A 6,000-nucleotide genomic window follows, 5' to 3' on the forward strand; every position below is an offset into this window, starting at 1 on the left:
TTTTTAAAAAGGTAAAATAGGGAAGTCGAGCGGATTCAGATGAGCCAGACCACATGACAGTGCATTCTATGTTTAATGATGTTGCTAGGACACTAAAAATGCTCGTTCTTAAATCACACAGGTGCGTCTTTACCGTCCAAGTTCCTTATGACATGGATGAATTATATGTGCTTGAAATTAATAGAAATGATGTTTTCCTTACCACAAACTTAGTTTTGTGCAGAATTTTTAAAATGAAAACACAAACTCTTACTTCTTTATAGAAATCAAGATTCATTTACGTGTTAAAGAAAGAGTATGTTTCCTTTTAGTAAGCCCAGCTTTGGGGTCCCGGCCCTCACTCTCTCCCATCGGGCTAGTAAAACGAGTGAAGCTCTATCTGCATGCCTAACTACATGCAGCAGAGCAGGGAACTCAGCTCCGCTACAACAAACTATCACAGCATCTGTCAGCATCTTTTAAAGTCTGGCTGTTTTTATGTCACTAAAGGGACTTGTATTGCCAAAGTTCAACACATCAAATTAAGAATGTTTCTTAAAAAAGATAACAAGATACCAAACTTTCACCGCTTTGAATGGTTTTAATTCCCATTATTAGTATCAAGACCTCAACCCTAATAAGAAAGTTCTAGATATACATCATGGGGTCGGGAGTGTGGATGAGACTCTGAAAGGTATCTTCAAGAAGCAAATTTTTACAGGTTTTTTTTTTTTTTTTTTCTCAAAGTGTATATTCATAAGCCACATACTGAAAGGTACAGGCTGGAGGAAATGACCGTAAAAGAAATATTTAAATAATTCCCTGAAAGACTCCTTGATACAAAATGGGTTAATGTTATTTCTTCAACAGCCTCCTATGTGCTTAATGTTAAGTTGATAAAGCAAAGTAAGAATAAGGAATTCATTACAACAGGGTTGATACCATTTCCCCAGATAAAAATGGACTTCATGCTATTGCCCATAACTCTGATTTGTTGATCTATCTATGTGTCCTGTTTTAGCTCTGGTAACACATTATTCTTTAACTATTGTATAGTTTTATATAACTTTTCAAGCACTTGATTCATGTCTCCTAATGAGACCATAAGCTTGTTGATCTCAACAGTCATTGTTGTTGATCTCAAGAGAACCACCTCTCATAGATGATGGTTAGTGAATATCTACTAGCAATTTTTTTCAGTATTCTTATATCCATCTCATTTTCTTCTCATTTCTTCCCCATTCATCTTCTTCCACCCCTTCCTCTTCCTCTTTTTCTCTCCGTTTCCTCCCTTGCTCTCTCTCCTTCCTGTTTGCTGTCATCTTCTCTCCCTTTTCTTCTCTCTTCTCTACTCTCAATTCTCAAGATCTCTAAGCCCTTTATATGGATCTGCCTTAGAAGAAACCTGGCAAAGGAATTGCAGAAAGTAGAAATGTGTTGGACCCATGTTTTCAATGAAAAGTAAATCACCTCTCCCTTCTTGCCAAAGCATGTCAATAGAACACTGATTTTTCTATAAGCTGATGTGGTCAATAACCCATGATTGATCCATGCCAAGAATCAAGCCCTGTGCTAGGCACTGTCCTTGAAAAATAGAGACCCAAAGTCAGTATCAGCGGTAGAAGGGCATACAAGGAGAGAGAAGTCACCAAATTGTGTATTTGGAGGGACTTATGGGGGAAAAAAGGTCTTCTAATTGGTTTATAGCAGTGGTTCTCAAATTTTGCTGCACATTAGAATCACCTGGGGAAGCTTTTCCAAATCCGATGCCCAAGCCAAACCTCATAACAAATAAATCCAACTTTCTGGATAAAACCAACATCGGCATTTATAAAAACTACCCCTGGACTCCAATGTGCAGTCAAGTTTTAAAACCAGTGCCTCAAAGTGTGTTCGGGCACTGTCAGCATCGGCCTCAGCTGGGAGTGTATTAGAAATGCAAAACCTTCCTTCTGGCATTTACCGTAGCCTCTATGTTTAATTTTGTGATGCTATGATCTATTGAGACAATATTTGAGAAGGTAGCGTGACAGAAAAACACCCTTCCTCAAGGAGAGGGGAAGAATGATGTACCCCCTAAACCTGGGATAGGGTATGGAGAACAGACTACTAGGTGTTCTAGGGAAGCGTCATTGGGAAGTGTCACATAATACTCTTATGTATAATGTGCCTATAAACTGAAAATCAATACTATAGTTTCATATGTAGGAAATTTATAAATCATATAATTATAGAAAGTGAGGCTTCTTTTCTGGATGGGATAGAAGACAGAACAATAATTTTTCCATAAAGGATGGGGTCACTGCACTTTTATGTTTAATCATAATGGGGCTAGCTTTTCAATTGTTATTGCCCCAAGTTTCCTAAAATCTATAGAAGTCAAGTCATCAGAAAACTACCCATCAGTCAGTGGCAATAACCAAGATAAAGCACACTGAAACAAAGACTAAAACTCACTCCCCAACCACCACTGCAGGGTCTCCCCATAATATGCCAGCAAGATGCATGATGTATTTTATGACCTCATTACACAGTACAGTGCTATATTGTGTGCCAGATATGTTCTTTGTTTACACAACACACACACACACACACACACACACACACACAGAGTGAATGCCTATCACGTGCACAACTCTGTCCCTAGTGGTGGAAATACAACTGTAAATCTATGGTAATGAAAGCATAGTGCTTTTGATGGAATGTGGAAAGTGTGAGTTAAAATAAATTTGAAAAGTACTGCAATCTGTTGTGATCTTACTTATATTTGTATTTTATAAATATATTTTATCTATTCTTTCTGTGGAATGCGTTCTTGGAGTTGTTCAGCCAGTTAGGAACAAGGAAGGAAGGAGTTAAATTCTATTATTTGTGGTAGGCAGTGCTATTCCCTTCTCAATAGCCTTTCTTCCTAATTGAGAGAAGTCAGTTAAATGTTCTCAGGTAAAATTACTTTCCCCAGATGCTCTTGAAATTAGGAATGCCCATGTGACTCAGTTCTGGCCAATGAAAAGTCAGTTTAAATCATGAAGTGGTGCTTTAGAGAATTTTGTAGAAGAAGCAGCGTACCTAGCGCTTGTCTTTGCCCCTGTACTTTTCCCTCTGGGGTAGAGCAGGCGCCTCTTGCATCCATGAGAACAAAGTCACATGCTGAAAAAGGAAGAAAAGGAAAGAGAAGGCACCTGGCTCTGTGAGCAGCTCCTATGTAAGCCCTGGACTGTCCTGCATATTATCTAAGTGAGTAAAATAAGTTCTTTTTATTGACCAAGTTACTGATACCCGGCTTCTGGGAGGAGTAGCCATATATAAAACCTAATCGATGTACTCATCATACAGAATAAGTAGTATACATCCGATAGTTCATTGGGATAAAGGTACATTTCACAAATTGTGTTCCATCCACCACTAGCTCTAGATGTTTGGCTGTGCTTTACGATTAAAGTAGGTTTTCCTAGTTTGGTAAACAGTGCATACAGAATCCCATAATACGTTGTGATGTATCACCTTCAGAAACAAAGGACTCATTCTCCCAGCTGCTGGCACTGCTACTAGCCCCGGAGCCTCAGGTGTTAGCCTTCTCCAAGAATTGCCTTTGGCTGGAGAGAGGCGCCTTGCCTAAGAGCATGCCCCTTCCCAGGGCAGCCTGTATCCAACAACTGGTCATTGTAGGGGGTTGACACGCTCAGCCCCTCACCCCACTCTAGACAATTCCAGAAAGCCATCCTAGCTCCAGAGGTCCCCGTGGGCTTGGCCCAACTTCTTCCTCTGCCTTATCCTGCTTCCCTCCCCTCCCCTCCCCTGTTGATCCCAGGAACTGTTTATAATAAACTTTCTGTACACTAATCTCCAGGTCAGAGTCCATTTTACCAGGGAACTCAAACTAGGACAGCATATTAGCATGCTCAAGTCTTAGAACAATCTCAGAGTATGAAAGAAACGTTTAATTGTGTTAGGTGTTTAAACTGATTTGTAAACCAGAGGACTTTTGGAACACTTTTCACATCCCCCAGAGTGGTTTCCCTTAATATGAGTTTGGGATCTACTGGAATCAATTTTAGATCATTGTACAAATATGGAATTTAGACTATTATGACAAAGGTTCAGTGTGAAATAAAAATGCATGTGGCCACGGCAGAACTATTTAGTCAAACTTCAAAGAAATGCAACCAAAGATATACTCTATTGGAATACAACTTTGTTTGCTAATAGTATCAAATTGATACTTAATGTAGTAGCCTGTGGTCATTATTATTGTAACATACCTTTCTCAGGGTCCTTCCATAGGCTATGGACCCAGATGTAATCCATCAACCTCATTTCACTGCTGATGGCTGAACTACATCCTAAGTCCCCAAAGAAATGTCATCTCTGAACTATGGAATTTCTCAAAAATCAATATAAGAAATAGCCATAAAGAAAAAAGTTTCTATATATTTTTTATACAACTCTTATTGAAACCATCATATTTTTAAAAAGCCAATGGCTCTATTAGGAGCCATAAAATAAATTCTTCTTAGAGTTTGTGCTAGGAAAAAATCTGCTTCTATAGAAAAACTGGCATGCTTCTTTTTATTAGCTAATAAGAACCTTATATAACTTGTGTTTTCCTTTTTGTCTTGCCTGCTAGGAAAAGGTCAAAAGTAAAGTTTGCATCCCATCTCAGTAGCAATCCTTAGCTTAGTTTTTTTCTAGTACATTCTTTCATGGGTATCCGTGTAGGATTGGTTACTGGACCACCACGGATACCAAAGTCCAAAGATGCTAAAGTCCCATAGTTGGCCCTCTATGTCCTTGGGCTCCACATTCTCAGATTCATTCAACCGCGATGGTAACAATACACGAGCTGCAGTTGATAGGATCCACAGATACGGAGGGCTGGCTGTATACCAGTCTTTCTCACCTTCTTACTTCTTTATGCTTTTTCAGTAGTTGTGCCACACCTGTATTATAAGCCACCCCTAGACCTTCTGAAAATAAGTAGGCTGAAATAAATATAAAGGATCCTATTATCTTTTCCCCACCTTACCCCCTGCCTCCCCAATCCTGTCCATTCATTTTAACTGATGTCGAAACCCACAACAACCGTGTGTGCAAGGCAATGCTGATTCAAAGTGTAAGAGAACTGTTACCTCGAGTTGCTCACTGTCTATCTTGGATGGGAGAGATCACATACGCACGTATGTGAAGTGCAAGTCAAGGAGCAGTGTGTGTGGTATGGGCTCCAGGGCCAATGTTGTTGACAGGAGGGGGAACTCACTCTTGGTCTGGCTGAGGCCAGGCATGTGCCCTGTGAGTTTCCCATTTAATAGAGGCAAACAAATATCCTCAGACACAGTGGTTGGCTACCCAGTCCCCAGGGAGTGTAATCCAGTGTCAAACTGAGGATCACATCTGAACACGGCACTGCGTGTCCGCAGCCAAATGGCCTTACTGGTAGTTTGTCCAACTCACAGACTCTTGGCAAATGTTCAGTTGGCCTTAACTCGGCCAGGCAATGCGTATTTTTTTCACACAGAGACAGGTAGGAAGAGATTCAGAAATGGGTTATCTATTTTATTCACCTGCCGGGGCCTTAGTCCTAGCCTCTCAGAGCCTTCATTGCAAAAGCCCTCCTGGGCCAGCCCCATGGATTCCCGCTGGTGGTGACTGTGCAATTAACCCTGCCCAGCTCCACTCAAGATGACCTGCAGTGGGGAGCATCTTCAGCTCTGCTGTGGCCCACTGCTCTGAGCTTTCTTAGCTGGTGACTGAGCACAGCAGAGGCATCAGAGTCGGCATATCTTCCTGCCAGGGAACTCCTCTAAGGGCAGGTGGTGGCCCAGGGCTCCCCTCACCTGGCCAAGTCTTTCTCTGAAAGGTGCTGCAGTCTGAGACCCTTCCCCCCACCTCCCTGCACAGGTGTCAGCCCTGTGTGCCAGTCTGAAGGCTCTTCGTGCAACTCCTGCCCCCTCCCCCCTTCATCCTTCCCAAGGCCTGTCCCTCAATAGCTCTCTTGCACCTCTAGTCCCATTTTGATGGCTG

This window comes from Kogia breviceps, chromosome 4, assembly GCF_026419965.1.
Source record: "Kogia breviceps isolate mKogBre1 chromosome 4, mKogBre1 haplotype 1, whole genome shotgun sequence".
Taxonomy (NCBI): Eukaryota; Metazoa; Chordata; class Mammalia; order Artiodactyla; family Physeteridae; genus Kogia; species Kogia breviceps.